The sequence below is a fragment of the Ambystoma mexicanum genome, chromosome 3p, assembly GCF_040938575.1.
Source record: "Ambystoma mexicanum isolate Mex_15411 chromosome 3p, UKY_AmexF1_1, whole genome shotgun sequence".
NCBI lineage: Eukaryota > Metazoa > Chordata > Amphibia > Caudata > Ambystomatidae > Ambystoma > Ambystoma mexicanum.
Genome location: NC_090925.1, coordinates 372,292,847 through 372,311,652, shown reverse-complemented (window position 1 = coordinate 372,311,652; position 18,806 = coordinate 372,292,847).

The window sequence follows — 18,806 nt, the reverse complement described above, 5'->3', positions numbered from 1 at the left end:
CTGGCAACCCACAAGTCAGCAGCCTTAGCTAGTCCTCTAGGATCTAATTCCTTTGAATCAGCCAAGTGCTGTCTGAGCTCAGGAGAGCAGGCATCATAAATCGACTCCAACATTACAAGATTTCTCATTCCCTCATAAGTGTTCACCTTGTAACCCTTAATCCATCCCTCTAAGTTTTTCAAACACTCACTCACCCAGGTAGCCCAAGGGGTACCATCATTCTTTTTGAGGGTCCTAAACCTCTTAAGGTACTGGGTCGGGGTCTTCCCAAATCTAGCTATTCAAGCTAGTTTCACACATTCATAATCCTTCTTATCCACCTCCCCCAACTCCATTACCACATCAGTTGCAACCGGGGGAAGCCTAGAGAACAACCAAGGAAGTAACTCATTCCGTGTGATGTCCTGGAGCCCATGATTATACTCAAACATTTTTAACCAATCCAACACATCCAACTTAGGTTCATACATACCCACTAATTCCTTAGGCATCCGGGGTCTTTTGGGACTGGAACTCCTAGAGGAGCCAGAGGAGAGAGAATCATTTTCCACAGACAACATTTTCATTTCTAGTGCATGGTTAAGCTCTATTTCTCTGAGTTTCAACTCAGCTTGCTTCTGCTCAGCCTGGGCATTAATTCTTCTGAACTCTAGCTCTTGGTTTCGTTCAGATTGAGCAATAAAACGTTTGTACTCTAATTCAAGCTTCATTTTTTCAAGTTCAAAATAAGCAGGATTACATGCGGGACCTGGTATAGGCCCAGTAGGTACAGTAGGTAAGGCAGACAGAGGCTCAGAGTGGCTAACTTCATTAGGTTCACTGTCTTCTTCTGACTCATTATCAAGACTTTGATTCAGATCAATACCATCACTGTTTTCTACATTTGCTGGGGGGGTAGATTCCTCTGTACCACCCAGACTTTGGTTTTCTAACAATCTTTCTACAAGTTCCATTTTCTTGCCCTTCTCAGAGAGATTCTTATGTCTACACAACACTTTTAAGCAATCAGCAGTTTTGGCAGACAATGATTCTAGGGTATAACTCTCCATAGCAGACATAGGGCCTCATTACAACTCAGGCGTTAAGGGTTAACGCCACCGTTAACCCTTAACGCCTGATTCTGATTTTAACGCCTGCTTTTAGCAGGCGTTAAAATCCATGGCGCTAACCTGCCATGGTGCTAATTACGGCGCCGTAATTTACGGCGGCGTAATTAGCGCCTTCCCCACTCCCATTATGCCCTATGGGGCAAAAATGGGAAATGGGGATTTACAGCCCCACTCACCTTGGAATGGGGCGGTAAATCCGCCATCCACCATGGTGTAAACGGAGTTTACACCATGGTGGTAAAGTTGGTGCACTTAGCACCAAGGTTGTAATGAGGCCCATAGTTAGAAAATCAGCTTTTTTTAGTGCTAAGCTTTATGGTTAGTTGTCCTAAAGTATTCAAAAAGCACACTAAAGTGTATACTCAATACAAATCCCACCGCTGTACACCAGTGTTAGGCAGAAACCTGTGCAGTTCCCTCTGGGGCCACTGCAAAAGATTTAAGACTACAGGTGGTTGGCAGTAAACCCAATTGGTAGCAGTCTGTACTACCCAGATTTACCTGGTAGCTGTGGCTGAGCAGTCAGACTTCTCTCAAGAAGAGTTAGGCAGTATACAGAGTATTCACAATAGGTCAAAAGAACACAGTAGAACAAGCAAACACTGACCAGAGCTTGGTGTAAAAGACATATAATTATTTATTTAAAAACACATCTCGTTAAACACACTGGCACTAGTATCAAGCAGTTCACAAACACGGTCACTAAAAGATATACACTCCCTTCAACGATTATTAGAAAAGTCTTAAGTAAAGCAACACTTATTTTCAGACAGCGGTGAGCGCTTAACGAAGATGGCACTCTAATCAATCGGTTTAAGAGGGAGAGAAAGGCAGAGCAAAGATAGAAACGGATCCCAACACTTTTGGCGAACACAGTAGGAGAAGAAGGCAGGTTAAAACCATAAAGTCAAATTTACAAAGGCCGGACCCACTTTAAGAGGCTCCGGTCGAAATGTGTCCAAGGTCACACGGTTGAAAGTGCTCAAAGTCTCGCAAAAAGGTTTCAGAAAGAGTTGGACCAAAAGAAAGGGACCAGTTAGATGGTCAAGGCGGCCAGCCCAGTCCAGAAGGTTAAGGGGTTATTGTTACCTTGTAGCAATCTTTAGAAAGGGAGGCCTGGCGGACACGGTACCTTAAAATTGTGAGAACACTCCAGCGGGGGCAGTTGTTCCTGGCAGCGGGTGCAAGTCGGTTCTTCGTCTGGGGGAAGAGAGGATCTCGTCGTGGAGGAAAGCAGGAGTCCGTTGCACTGCCAGGGAAGAAACCAGCCACAGAGTTTCTCAATTAAAAGGAGCGGTCCTTTTATTCGCGGTCCAGTGGTAAGTGGCTATCCGGTTGCCGGGGTGCTCGGCACGGGCAATTCGACCATGTGACGTCCTGGGATGCGAGAAAAGAAGGTAAACTGGTTGTGCTCACCAGTCAAGGGAAGAAGACTCTCCAGCAGGGAGATCTCCTCTGTCGTTGGGAAGTGGTGAGTCGGTTCAGCAGGGCTCCACCGGTGGTGTCGTCGTAGCAGGTCGGCTCAGCTTCTCACTCGCCGGATTTTCAGGTCCTGTGGCGACTTCTGAAGTTCCAGTCCCAAAAGCCCTGCTTTTATGCAAGAAATCCCCATTCATTCAGCCTAGCTGTCAATCAAACATGCTAAGTGGTGAGCCGGCCGGCTCACCACTTGGGCCAATCACACAAAAGTGCGACTTGAGTTGCCTAGGCAACTCAGTCCAGGGTGCCTAAACCCCCTACCACACCCCCTGTGGTACCCAGAAAGAGTGGCACCACTTTGGAGGGCTTCTGTGTAGAAGCCTGCCAAAAGTGGAACAAAGGGCTCGACCTTTGGTTTGGAGTTACAGAGGCGAACACAAACGCCATTTTAAAACTGAGTTTTGGCAGAAAATACCAACCGGTGAATTAGTATTAAATAAATAAAATTAAATAAATAATCCGGCGGTATGTTAGAGGCTGTGTTAAAAAAGTATTAGCCTCGAACAATGGATCCCATAGAGATATATTCTCGGTTTAATATAAAAAGTAGTATCCACTGCCACCAGCCAAAACTCGACGAGGGGGGACGGGACAGTGCCCCCTCGAACAACAGACCCAGGGGCAATCGAATTGCCCCTACCAGTACGTCCACAATATGATGGTTGTACTGGTTCTGTTAGTAATTTGGGACTAGTAAAGCCAATGGTGACTTTACATGCCCTGGGAGACAGTAGTCAGTCCCAGGGTATGGAGTCTATGGTGGGGGGGGTCACTATGACACCCGGTGTTACTGCACGGAGGGTGCTGTGTAACACACATAGAAAAAACACATGAGAACCTATGGAGTAAAAGACCCCATAGCCCATAAAACACATTAACATTCAAAGGAACACCACAAATCATGTCCAAGGGTGGGAGAAAAAGAGTCTCACTCTTGGCAGGAGAAAAAAACACACTCCAGAAATCCAGCAAAGCTGCTGGGGGACTCACTAGGTTAGGAAATTCAGCCTGAACAGAGAATTCTCCCTAACAAAAAGCAATCCATTGAAATTAGGATTCACGTCCTTGAACCGTCAGCTGTTTTTCCAAATAAAACCTATCAAGAACATCCCACCTCCCTCCTAATTCATAAGTCATCTAATTGATTCTTTTCTTGATTTAGTAGGCTTCGGAGGACACGATTTCCTGATTTCTTCACAATAACATGGGTGCCATATTGCCTTATATTTAATGTATATGTTACTGCCAGTGCTCTTGCTAATGCTAAATTTGGATAACTACAGTTAGAGGTAAACCATGCTCAGCTTTTTTTTATTACTACCTCATATCCTTTAAAAATGGCCGCCCTGCCAACAACAAACCTGTCTACCCTTGCCTGCCCCTAACTTACTGCACTCTGTACAAAAGGGGCAACCCCCTTCCAAGACCTACTTCTAAGGCCAGGGGTTGAGAGCTCTGTCTGGCCTTGCTGCATTAAGACCATGGCACAGGAGTGCATTCTTGATCCTCTCCGAACGGGAATGATGTGGAAGATAAGCCCTGCTGAGCTTTGTTTGATTACTAGCTGAAACCCTTTAAAGATGGCCCCCCGCAGACAACAAAGTTCCCTCCAGCCGTGGGCCTGCTGGATTGCAGCCCCTTGCCTGCCTCCGATTTGCTGCCCTACGTACAAAACGGGCTGCCTTCAGGGAGCCGGCAGGCGATGTGGCCCCCTTTCAAGGCCTACTTCTAAGGCCAGGGGTTGTGACCGCTGCCTGGCCCTGTTCGGCCATGAATGGGAGCAAACAACAACCACGACCCACATCTGTGATGGTCTACTACCTTCTGTTACATGCTGTCGCACTACCGTAACAAAAGGTAAGACTCTGCCCAATGTTCACTACTTTCGCAATAACCTTATCCAGCGCTCCACAACAGTGTTGCTTATCTTTCCCTTACCAAAGACTTGTCGATGCCTGCCCCATTCCTTCCCTCTTTCCCCCTGAACATTCCTGATGGCATGCTCTATGCCCTTCCATGCTCTTGTGCACACCCAGACACTCATCGTACAGAAAACAAACCTCAAATGACTGATGCTACAAAAATAACTTCACACAGACTATGCTTACTATAGCCAGCAAGAAACGGGTGTGTGTCCATGGCCCGCTGCACCGATCTCTGCAGACTCACTCTTGCCTTTTATGCTGAAGTAGCCCCCAGCCTACTGGTGTGGCTTTCCTGGTACGTGTCCATGGTGTAATAGGTTATCTGGAACTCGTCAGCCACGTGGTGCACCTACAATTTGTTATCTACCCGACTATAACGTTAGCCTTTGGCTATACCTATTACCTGCCTGTAACCATACTCATTTGTCTTGCCTGCCTTGTGCTGCCTAGGCAATTTTACCTACCTGATTATGACCTTAGCATTCGTAGCATTCGTAGGTTTACCACCAACCTGATTATAAAACGTTTGTCTCTGGCTACACTGATTACCTGCCTGTAACCATCTTTATTTGACCTGCCAGCCCGTGCTGCTCATGTAAATGTGCATACTTGATTACGACTCTAGCCTCTGGCTATACTGATTACCTGCCTATAATCATATTTATTTGACCTGCCAGCCTCGTGCTGCTCATGTAATTTTGCCTACCAGATTATGACTTTAGCCTCGAGCTACAATCAATATTTGCCTTTAACTACTCTGATAATGTCTTATCAGCTGTGTGACACATGTACAATCTACGTGTAAAACATTTGCCACTATAAGTAGTGCATGGATGCCTCAGGGCTTTGTGCACTGCTATAAATAAAAAATTAATAAACTAATGTATCCAATCCTGGAATTTGGGACCGGATTTTCCGAGATCCGGATAAAAATGTCTCCCCGGATCTCAGATCTGGAAAAATCCACTTGCAGCCATCAGTTAGTTAATTTGTTTAGTTTGTTCGGACTTAAACAGTGCCAGGGGTGGGAATCGAGCCAAGGTTCATAAGGACCAGGGTGCAAGACACTTATACCCTCCTTTTAAATGGGGCGGAGCATGACATGGAGATGTAAATGTGAGACGTAATGCATTTACGCCTCCATTTTCCGCTCAGCTTTGTTTTTGTGCTGACACAAAGTGGAGGAGATAAGATCTGTGCCTGATCAACTCTAGTTAACCACTTCTCGTCGCTATATAGAAAGTTTGTAATGTAAACTATCAGGACATAGCTTTAAGGGATGTCAACATAAGGAATCACAATGGGCTAGAACAGGCTGGTTTATAAAGCCTTGAATTCACAATTAAGTAGTTTAGGCAATACCCAAGCAGAGGCCAAATCATTGCCCTGGTTCGGACGGAATTCCGGCTGACTTGTTCCGAGCAGAGATGGTCTTGTGGTCCTGTGTTTAACTATTAGCTTCAATGCGATTATTAGGATTGATAGGACCCTGCAAACATGGAAATTAGAATTAATCCAACCTATATATAAAAAAGGGAGTTTAGTCAGTCCAGCATCATATAGACCAATCTCACTGCTGGAGATCCTTTTTATTCATTTTGAACATGTCCTTTTCACAAAATTGGAGCAGTGGATAATTAGTCATTGCATTTGATCGAGTATATCCAACTGGTTGAACAAGCCCTAAACTTGCACCGGATTATGGCCCATTCATTGTATATAAAACGAGAACCGATTTTTTGGCCTTTATGGACCTCAGCACAGCCTTTGACAAGGTCAATAGATCGAAGCTGTGGCTAGTGCTCAGATCATTAAATTGTCCCTATGTAATTTTGAACTTGTTATTCTTCACCAGTATACTAAAGCCTGTGTAAAGAGTGGGGACAAAGGTCATTGTACCCAGTATTTCACTGTGAACTCAGGCATTCAGCCGGGGTGCGTACTTGCTGTTCTTATAAATTCATTGGCTATATGATTTTCCTGCCCAGATTGGCACAGACATGACCAAAATAGGCAATATTTCTTTCCTGTATTGGCATATGCTGCTGACACAGCATTAATTGACCACACACCAAGTGAACTACAAAAACTAATAACGGCTTTTATGAATATTCTTGACCTGCAAGTCAATGAGGGAAAGTCATTTACATGCTCCCTAGAAAGTCGATAAGTCAACGATGTGCAGTAATAACAACGTAATTCCACAAGTCTAGGATTTGGACTACCTAGGCATACATTTTTCCCCAAGACTAACAGGGGTATGCCACATTGTAAGCAAGCCACTAGGATGAAGCAAGCAGTGGGTGTAGTTGCTCACTTCATGAAGCTCTGTAAGGCCCAACCATTGACTATGATTACAAACGTTTATTTATTTAGGCATTTATATGAGCGCACCAAGCCTGAGGGCCTCTAGGCACTGGTTACATTCAAACAGGAAAATAAATATGGGGAGTGGGCACAGTGGGGTAGGGGGAAAAGAGTCTTAGATGAAGAGGTAGGTTTTTACCTTGTCTCTGAAGCTGCCATAGGATGGTTCATCACAGAGTTGGCCGTGGAGCTCATTCCAGAGTTCAGGGGCACGAACTGGGAAGCTGCCCCCCCCCAGCACTTTTGTGGTTTAATCTGGGGGTGGCGAGGCGGGGCACAGTGGGGGAGGGGGAAAGGAGTCTTAGTTGAAGAGGTAGGTTTTGAACTTCTTTCTGAAGCTGCCATAGGATGGTTCATCACAGAGTTGGCTGTGGAGCGCATTCCAGAGTTCAGGGGCACGAACTGGGAAGCTGCCCCCCCTGCCCTTTTGTGGCTTAATCTGGGGGTGGCGAGGTGGTGTTTGTAGGCCGTGCGTTGCGGCCTCGCTGGTTAGTGTCTTGAGATTTTTGTTACCAGGTAGGAGGGGGCATTAGTTGGAGAGGCAGCGGTGTGTGATGGATACGATCTTGAAGTTGATCTTAAACCGGGAGCCAGTGAGCAGATCTGCTGGCTTCTGCTATGTGGTCACGCGTTATGATGTCAAGTGCTGCCTTCAGTGCATTGTTTTGGATTGATTGAATTTACAAAGGTTTTTGGTGGAGGTGTCACAAAACAGACAGCTACAATAGTCAAGGTTTGAGCAAATGAGGGCACGAGCAAATTCAAGCTGTTTTTTTGTGGATAGTAAAGGTCTGCTAGTGGTGATGAGCTTGGTGGCGTACCTGATGTTGAAGCAATCTGGTTGGTTTGGTGTGTCATGTTGAGTGCAGAAAGCTAGTGTGGTTGCTAAATAGGGGGCCTCCTTGTGGGGGTTTTCAGACATAGCAGCTTTATAAAAAGTGGAGATCGATTTTATCAAGAAATTACCACATTTTGATGAGGATGACGATAAAGAAGTAAGTGAATTATGAGATGGAAATCTAAGTCAATCCTCAATGAATATGATTAAGTTATTAATTAGACATGCTGTGAAGGTGCAGAAACAACTGACAAAGAAATCCAAAAATTAATAGAGGATATTTTGAAAATAAATAGACCAGATACTATTAAAAAGAACATGCCATGGAGGACATACTATAGGAATTTCAAGATGATATTAAATTTAAGAAAACTAAATAAATTCACAAATTAATAAGATGATAGGATGGACAGATTATATACATTGCATAACGGCATGATCACTAATAAAAGTAGCTTGAGTAGCAGCAACACTCCTAATACTACCTCAACCAGTTCTGATGCAGAAGCATAGACAGAAGAAATAATACCATCAAATGTGTAAACAAAAAGGAAATTTTTTGTGTAAATAAAGACATATAGAAAAGGTAACAGACAACAATGATTATGTCCGAAAGTTTCTTTTTTCTTCGAAGACCAGCAGAGAAAACAGTATCAGAAACAAAGATGAGGTCAAAGAGGAGGAAAGCATAGTAATACGAGAAACAACGAGAAGAGTACTCAAACAGAGGGGTAAGATCAAGAGGACAAATAAGGAGAAGCAGAAAACAAAGAGATGAGAAAATGATAATTCATCTTTCCTCTACTCAACTAAGAAAAGGCAAAGTTAATTTATTATCAAAAGGCCTTCCGTTTGCACACAGCACCAGATGTATATCCATGGACATTTATATAGATCTATTCAAATTTTGTAGAAAACCTAATAAAAAAAAAATGTTCTACATAAAACAGAGATATAACAAGAGGGCACTAAGAGACATAGGGCCTCATTACGAGTTTGAAGGTAGCCGTGGCTGCCTCCAAACTCGGGTCCGTGGTCCCTCAATGGGGAAATACCGGGCCATTCCGACTTTGGTGGGCCTGGTATTTCCCCATTCAGGGAACCCGGACCCGGACCATCTCTATTCCCATTTGAGCCCCCATAGGGCTCAATAGGAATGGGGAGCATGCTAACAATGGGGCCGTTAATGACGGGCCCGTTGTTAGCATGCTGGTTCCCTCGAAGGAGCCGCAAAGGACGTCTGGTCTGACCAGACGTCCAGAGAGGGTCCCGCAAGGGGACCTCGTAATAGGGCGGAATAGGTTGAAAGGCACCGGCAGCTCTACCGGCGCCGTTAAACACATTCCGCCAGGGTTGTAATGAGGCCCAAAATCCATATGTACATGGATTAAAAGACATAAAAAACATGAAACTACTTACTGACTTTTCCAGAAGATGGACTAGAACCAGTGACAGAAAAGGTTTTACAGGAGCTAAATATAGAGCTAGGCACAACACAGAAAATACAGTTGGAAATGAAAACTAAATATATACCTCCATCATATGATAATAACATAATAGAGATGTTCATTAAGGCTGGTGGATGGAGGAGGATAGCTCACGGGCAACACCTCTGTCTTGGAAGCAAGACGATGCAGTGCAACACAGTTCCAATCCCGATCCCGTAATTAGAAACCTATCTTTGGTATTAAGCGCGTTATAAAAGAACAATTATAAAATAACCATTATAAACCTAGGAAATATGAAACAATTACCTTCATGGTGATTCAGGCTCTCTTAGTCCATGCTCTCCCTCCTTCACAACTGTTTGGGTACGCCTGAATCCGCAGGCGAATCTGAAAAATCTGAAAAGGATAGCTGCTCCTTTAAGAACTTTGAGCTGGTGTGAATACATTGCACGTGAGTCCCACTGCGCGCAAGCGCCACCCCACACCCTCACCCTTACGTCAACAGGTGCCCACAACCAGTTCCTGATTTTAACTACTTGCCGTTGTAATCAAGTACATGCTTTAATTCTATTGCTCCCAAAAAGAGAAGTTTTTTAATATGTTTTAAAAGTTCAAAGCTGATTTTTCGAACTTCGGTGGAGAAGATGAAAGTGCAGCAGGAAGGGCCAAGGAGTAACTGTGGCGAATTATATTTAAAACCCATTCCTCCCGAGTGATGTTTTCCCATTGATCAAGGAAACTCAAAATCCTTCCTGATCCTGGGGATTTATGCTCCTTGATAATAATTGGAGCAGCTTGAACTTACACCCCCGGATGGAAGTCAAACAGACGTCTATTGTTCTTGAGAAGTATTAGTCCAGGGAGTAATCCCTGACTTGGACTTCGGTTTGTATCTGCTCTTCCCAACCGAAGAATAAGAGGATTTAGTGGTCACGGCTGAACCATTATTTCCTTGAGCATGCGGCTTAAAAGATTTAAAACTCTGATGATAAGGATGTTTCACTGAGATGGAACTGAGTGATTTTGCTGCAGTAACGCTTGCTTTGCACTTCTGAAGAATCTCATCAGTAGAAGGATCAAATAGCATTTGATCATCAAAAGGAAGGTCTAAAATCTTGTCCTGAATATCCTGATGTAGGAACATGGCCGCAAAATAGGCATGTCTACTCATGCAGACAGTGCCCGTAACAGCCCTTGGCGTAGTGTCTGTTGCGCTTTGAGGAAGCATTTCTGTAAAGCGATCCAGTTTTTTCAAATTTAAAATGTTAAAACCTGCCAATATGTGACTGTATTGACCTGCTGCTGAAACCACAGTAGATTGTGTTGGAAGATCTCCCATTAGTACAAAGGGTTCCTCCTTAGGTACTTTCTATTTAGCATCTAAAGATGTTGATATATGAGGATCAGAATTGGGTTTGCCCAAATGAGTCAAGGTGACATGGAAAGAAGATGACTACGCACAGACCTCGTGTGAATTCCACAACAGAAGACACACAAACTCACTGGGTGATGGATACTCAGGCACCAGACACAGGCATGATGTGGATCAGCCACTGAGAATTGCTTCCGGCAACAGATGCACTGCTTGAATCCCCTAGTAAATGGCATGCATCAGAGGGATGAACCGCAACTGTAATAAAAAAAATGAAAAAAACACCAATAGAATGAAATAGGGGAGTGAACGGCAAAAAGTAATGCACCAAAATGAGCGTTGTCACAGAGCACAGCAATTCCGGCCCACCCACTAGGCAGAAAAACAGGAACTGGGTGTGGGCAGTTGGTGACGTAGGGGTGAGGCTGGCAAGCAGAGGGACCCATATGCAACATAGTCTCACCAACTCAAAGTTCTTAAACAGCAGCTATCTCTTTTTCAGAACTGGCTTAAAATGAACAGACCCTGACTCCTGGAATTCCCTGCACAACTCACCAACGATTCAGACTGCCTAAATCACTGCACTAGAAGGTGGGGGCATGTCAGTGCCGAAGAGACTGCAGTATCACCCGTTGGGGTCTACTCATGATATTTGTGCAGGAGTGCGATAGTAGCCCTCTACAGACTCCCTGTAGGTCTGGACGGGGAACACATGTGGTAAACCATGGGTTGTCTCTGGACCTCTGGGGCTTAGACCCTGGCACGAACCACTGAGGGACAGCTCAGGGAGCAAGCATTGCAGCGTCTCTGGGGAAACCCGTAGCCTTACTCTAGGGGTCATGAAGGTGGTGGAGGGACAGCTGCAGGGAGGGGGCCGGGCACGCCCCCTCCTCCAAGCGCAGAGCACTGAAGGCTGCATAGCTGAGGATCACCCCAAAAACCCAGCGGGCATGGCACTACAGTATGTGGCATAGATAGGTGTGGAGGAACTGCTGAGTTGCGGCTCTGGGCTGGAGGAGCCTTATCAGAGTCTTGAGTATATGACAGGCCCTGGTCCATCCTTTGGAACCGATTGGTTAGCAACCATCCCTATGAAGGGTCAGACATATATACATCCCCCTTTTTATGTTTTCATTTTTTTTAAGCCAAGGCCCAGCTGGAACAGAAAGTAAGGGACCGCTACACATGATCGGCGAAATAACTAAGGCAAAGGGACGTGTGTTGGTAAACACATACGGGCCATCTCGTGCACAGTGCAGCACTCGCCTCGCAGTTAAATATGCAACATGTCTGGCAAACTCAACAGCTCTAAAAAGCAAGCAAAGCTGGACACCTACACAAAAGAAATCCAACAGCATTGCAGCAATGACACAACCCGACCAATCCACCTTGGTGCAAGCAGCCATACATGACCCACCGCCAGACCAAACTACACTGCTGATGCTTCAGCTCCAACAAAGCATAAATGGCATTGGCCAACATATTTATGATCTGATATCCAAAGTAGAAAGGTCCAACGTTAAGATCGAAAAACTGTGCACCAGAATATCCGAAGTGGAAGAGAAAGTAAGCCAAGTTGAAAACTCAACCCAGGGCCTGGAATCTACAAAAGAAACTGACAACCATTACATCCAAGAATTTTGACCTGGAAAACAGATTGGGATGCATCAGCCTACGAATTGTTGACATGCCAAAAATCACCCAGAAAGGAACACTCGGGTTATTTCTGGAAAGAGTCACCTAAAAATCCTCAATCATCCTACCTTTTCGATTCACTTCCTAGTAGAGGGCACATAGATCATTAGGCCACGCTCTTTAGCACAACAACTGGATGGCATCTATAGACCTATCAAAAATCCACCAGGGCGATTGGGACTCTGCAGGAAGGAAATTGAAATGTTCACTGATTATTTGGGATTTTCCAGTGAGGGAGGAGGCGAAAGGGATATGTCTGTGCTACTTCTTTGCTGTATATTTGCTGCACACAACCATATACTCGCCTCGTAAAGACAAAGCATATTTAAGCTCTGTTCGTATGTCATGTGGTCTGAACCATCTTCTCTTATCCATGCACTTCAAAGTCCTGTGATGACAATTAAATTCATTATTTGGAATGTGGGGGGATCAATAACCCTGTTGAGGCATGTAAAGTCCTAGCGCATCTGAATTGTCACAATATATCTATAACTTTCTTACAGGAAATGGGTCCCTGGCTCAAAAAGATGTGAACAGCTTGGTTTACTCTCCTGCTAAGCCGTTGTCCTCTCATGGACTATCTCTCTTCTCTTACAGAGTCCCAGACCCTCTTGTTCCCCGCACCTTGAGGCCTTTGTCTTTCACATGGGCGTGGGTCCCAGACTCGCAATGTAGGGTTGTACTTGCTTGGTTTACTCCCCTGCCAAGCATACACCACCTCCTTTTTTGCTCTTCATTCAGTTAGGGTCCTAGACCCTCTTTTTCTTGGTTTCTCATATGGGTGCTGGCCCCAGACTCACAATGCATTGTTGTATCTGTTTGGTTTGCTCTCCTGCCAAACATACGATTAATCCCCCTTGGTTACTCTCAGGGTCCCAGACCGTCTTATTCTTTGACTTACAAATGGGGTGGGTCCCAGACCCGCTTATACTTTCACTTCCATATGGGTGCAGGTCCCAGACTTGCAGTTCCATCTCACGGTCCCAGACGCTCTTGTTCCAACTTCCCGTTGCACCCCCTTACTTCCACGTACCTCCAACACCTCTCGGATAACCTGTTCACTTCTTTGTTGTAGGTACCAACGTCTACTGAGTAGCTGCAATGCTTCTTGAGGCTGCGGCAGCATTCAGGTGAGCAGGGGAGTCTGCAGTGGCTCTGAAGATGTCTGACTCTGCCCGGCTGCATGTCCCTGCTCACAGGTGCTTTGCCGGGGTCTGAGGTGCCCAGAAGTTTGTTTCGGCAGCAGCGTCAGTTGCCCTTCCCGCATGGACTAGGATTGTGTTCTCCTTGTCCTCCATTCAAGGCTTCCAGTTCGGTTCTCATCCGGTTGCTGAGTGCAGGGCTCCCACAGTTCCTCCTCAGAGGATTGTTTTCCTTCTGCGTCCCAGCTGAGCTCATTTTGAACTCCAGCGCTGGTTTGTTGCTTTTGTTTTTGTGCCAATGACATTCTGTGAGACGCTAAACTGCTCACGTTGATCCTCCAAAGTGATTTTCGGACTCCCTGTCATATTCTTCTTCACAGTAATTCTTTTAAAACCAGATACAAAGTGCTTAGTTGGTATTTCAGTCCTGTCCAGTATATAAGTCTTACTTCTTTGACAATAGAACATATTGGCTCTGGCTAGGGGGGGAGGAGCCAGGAGGACTTACTACTGACGAAGGGGTTGACGGTACTGAAGCGGGGGAAGAATGCTCCTCCTGAGAATAGTCATCACCAATCCCATAGGGGCGGTTCCCTCCCCATTTGATCCTACCACAGTGCACCACGCCCATAGGGATTATTGTACTGTGGACCCACTGCCCTGACCCCATGGGAAAGGTCTCCCGCTAGGGGAGAAGGGACGACATCCTCAGATTCATCACATATCCTTTCACAAAACATCCTGTTTAATGGACAACTATGTAAACAAGTCATGGGAGTTGCCATGGATTCAAAATGTGCCCCCTCAGCGACAAACCTCTCTCTAGGCCAAATTGAACAAACTGATACAAACCAGAACAAAAAACAAACATTAAACTTTTGACTTTTCCCAGACCTCCTAGTACCATGGAGCGCAAGGTCCTGCTTCCCTCACCTTACCATCTGCACTTCAGGAGTTTAGGGTCGTTGCCGGGCTGCTGCATCCCCCTCTATGTGGTTGGTGCATTTGCCCTGGCCCACAACACCACCAGGAGAGTAACAAAGCGATTTGGAAAGAAAATCTTAAAATACGAAAAAAGTGTATTTTTTGTGGCAAAAACATTGTAATAATAGCGCATTTCCAATGCGCTACCTGGCAGTCTCTCCTCAACATCTTGCTGCCTGCTGCATGAAGTACTCGAGTATTTGAGGTTTATTTTGCCTGCCTATCTGGTAACCATGCAGTGCTATCAAGAAGGCTGCCTTGTTCTTTCCTTTGTTTAGGGCAGTGTGTCCAAGCTGCCTTTTTTTGTCCTGTTCTGCTATTGGCTGTTGTGTGCCTTATTCTGGCCAACTGGGTACCGGCAAGCTTTAGCTGGCCTCCTCATCTAAGGCCCAGTCCTAAGGTCCCTGTCTGCTACCAGAACATTACATGTGGGTCCATTCCTCACCCTAGCACCTGGCACCTTAACTTCAGTGATGCTGCCACCACCTCACTCCTCTAAGAAATCCAGACTGCCTTGACATTCACACCTACTGAACTATGGGTTAGTTCCCCCCTTCTGGACTCACTCCTTCCCCCTTTTTAACTATCACTCCCCCTCTCTGCTTGTTTCTCCCATGTTCATACTCTGAATTGCATTGCATTCCTGTTACCCTTTGCTTGCATCTGAACCGAATTGTAAAACTTCTGCTGTTTTTGCTGTTGGTTTAAAAGTCAAATCTTGCTGTACTCTGCTAACTAGCCCTGCACTTTGCTTGTATCTGTTGCTTCTCTGCAACTTTCTGGCCCAATGACTTCACCAATCTCTTTGTTCCACTCCTACCTGCCCTTCCCCATCCTTCCTTTCCCCCTTTTCACGCTACCACTGCCATGGCGCTTTCTGTTTTTCCTATCTTTTCCAACTGCTTCTCCATTGACTATCCTCCCCTTCTCACTAAGTCTGGTAGGACAAAGTTCAAAAAGGATATCTTGGACTCCAACCCTGGTCTCCCTATTGCTGACACTTATTCCAGTGCTTCCGCCACACAGACACTCACCGACATCCTCTTTGTTGTTCCTTCGCCTGATCTATGAACTCTTCATTCAAATGATCTCTATGCTTTGTCCTGTCTCCTCCTCTCTCATTAATGGTGGCACCTGATGGGAAGCTCTCATGGCTCCCTTGGACTCCTCTAAAGTAATCATTAATGTTTACATTAATCGCACCGTCATGGTCAAAGGCCCCCAGGCCAATCTCCTCCTCTTTGATAGGATTTTCCCGCACCTCATGAATTTCCTTTAATCTCCTGCTGTCCCCCCCTGATTCCCCCCTTGGCTACCTTGCCCTCTCTTCCCTCCTCCTCTGCCCCTCCCCGGGCTCCTTCTTCACCTCTGCAGGGCGTACCTCTAATTTGTACCCCACCCCGGAAGGTCTTTAAGGCTGGCAACCTCCTTCATCTAGCCACTCTCAACTCTCGCTCTGCTGTCAAACACTCCTCTGACATCTCCCACCTCCTGGAAGAACTTGACCTTGATGTCCTGGGTCTTACTGATGTTTCTATAAAGGAGATAAAGTTAGACAACAAATAATTTAACTAGACCCTTCAATCCAAAAAGAAAATCCCTGCTTGTCCGGCAAACGAAGTCTGAAAAAATAGACTGTAAGCTGTAAAATATCAAAAAAGATAGTATAAATTTATTTAGAACAATATGAATTCAAAATAAAAACCTAAATAGACCCAAAAACATAAGAACACAGTGGAACAATTGGACTAATACCTAGACTTATCGTCTAAAAACTCATAACGTGATTACAGAAACACAAAAGACACGTAATTAAAACAATAAACATTCTGCATGTGTTGTAAAAATTATTCCCAACATGTTTCTGTTCTTCCAAAGCCTCAAACGGGCGAACATTCTTCGGGGGAAAATGTCTGTAATATATGTTGCAGACTGCTTCAACACTCAGTATACTGGGTCGATGTTCACATCACCAGAAAGGATATATCTTCACTGTGTAATTTCTTCAGAGGTGTGTTGGCAGTTAAAGCTACACCAAAAACACCAATCACTAGGTGCATTTATTGTTATAACAGGCACATCAATTCCGCCCCAATATTCGTTCACGGGTACTTAAGTCAAAATACCGAACTGACGGTGGAACAATTCATGGAAGCATGCATGGCGTCCAAAACTGCAAGGTATTCAATGGTTCGTGTCTTAATCACCAAGTACGGGCGGCGGGGAAAACAATTGAATACCTTGCAGTTTTGGGCGCCATGCATGCTTCTATGAATTGTTCCATCGTCAGTTCGGTATTTTAATCACCAAGTACGAGCGGCGGGGAAAACAACCTCACGTCTGTTCAGTCAGATGCGCCCGGTACCTGCAACATATATTACAGAAGTTTTCCCCTGAAGAATGTTTGCCCGTTTGAGGCTTTGGAAGAACAGAAACATGTTGGGAATCATTTTTACAACACATGCAGAATGTTTATTGTTTTAATTACGTGTCTTTTGTGTTTGTGTAATCACGTTATGAGTTTTTAGATGATAAGTCTAGGTATTAGTCCAATTGTTCCACTGTGTTCTTATGTTTTTGGGTCTATTTAGGTTTCAATTTTGAATTCATATTGTTCTAAATAAATGTATACTATCTATTTTTGATACTTTACAGCTTACAGTCTATTTTTTACAGACTTCGTTTGCTGGACAATCAGGGATTATGTTTCTGGATTGAAGGGTCTAGTTAAATTATTTGTTGTCTAATCTTATCTCCTTTATAGAAACATATGATTTTCCCCTACTGGTGGAGATAGATTTTTTCGTGTTGAGTAGGGGGTTTTCGCTTGTTATATTTAACACTGGGTCTTACTGAGACATGGTTCACGGCCAGCTCTGTCACAAGCTTTGACACTCTCCTCCCTGATGGCTACAAGAGCCTCTCCGCAACCAGACCCACCTGGTCCGGAGCGGGTGTAGCCCTGATCTTTCCTGAGTGGATCCCTGCCTCTATCATTCCCACGCACACTTCCCCTTCTTTTGAATGCCTTGTCCGCAGGCTCTCCCTCTCTTTCCTAGCCACTCTCCTACCTTGGCTACTATCAACTGGTCACCTGATCAGATCACCTCTTTTCTCTCTGAGTGGGCGGACCTCTCCTCCTCCCTCCTGGCTTCAACCTCTCAACTCCTCCTTCTTGGTGACTTTCATTTCCATCTTGACACTCCTTGTTCCTCCTCTGTACTCTTCTGCGACCTCTGTGACTCCCTCTCCCTGTCTATCCTTCCCTTCAGCCCGACTCACTCTGCAGGGCACACACTTGATGTCTTGATCTCCTCTGACCTCCCCCTCTCTACCCCTCTGACCACTCCTCTCTCCTGGAGCGATCACTCCCACCTCTCCTCTCATCTCTCCCTCTCTCCCCCCCAGGCCAAATCTACCTCAAAACTGCCACCTACCTCCTCAGACATTCGTCCCATGAAGCGTGTGTCACTGGAGGTTTTCTCCGCCACCTTCTCCTTCCCCTGCACTTCTGGCTGACTTACATCCTGACATAGCCCTATCCATGCTCTACTCTTCTAATTAAGATACTCCTGATGCTCTTGCCCTTGTCATGAGGATCCATTTGAGGCCAAAAGCCAAGTGCAATTCTTGGTATGACTCTGACCTAGCTACACTTAAATGTAAGTGTAGAATGGCTGAGAGGAAATGGAGGGCTTCTTGTTCATCCTCTGGCAAACTGGCCTGCCGCCTGCTCCAAATTCAATAACAACTCTCTGTCCACACTAAGTAGAGAGCCTACATCCAAGCCTGTGTCTCTGCGACATCTAACAACTTGGCCGAACTCTTCAAAATCTGCAAGGAGCTGGCCAGGCCTGCTGCAGTCTGTACCCCCCCTCTTCGCCTCCCAGACCCTTTGCACAGCCCTTGCCTCTCACTTCATCTCAAAAACCCAGGACATCCTGTCCAACCTCTCCTCCACTCCCCCTCCTAGACAGGTCCGATCCATGAAAGTCTTGTCAAAACAAGTTCATCCCTGTTCTTCTAAAACCATAAAGGACCACATTGACACCCTCGCTCCTACCCTGGCAGATTTCTACAACCTCTCCTTTGCCTCAGGAGCTTTCCCCTCCCCTCTGAAGCACTCTCTTGTGCATCCTTTTCTCAATAAACCCACAGCTGATCCTTCTTGCCCGGCTAACTATCGCTCAAATTTCATTACTCCTTTTCTGGGCAAACTCCTGGAAAAGCTGGCCATCTCTCAGCTTAACCTCCACTATGATTCTGTTGGCTGTCTCCACGACCATCAGTCTGGCTCTTTACCCAATACAGGGCAACCCTTGCACACCACATTGCCATTTTCTGCTAAAATGTCCAGTGCTATGCTGACAACACTCAACTCATTTTCAGGCTTCCCTCGGCCACCTCTTCTCCTTCTCTCATCTCTGACTGCCTATCTGCCATTCAG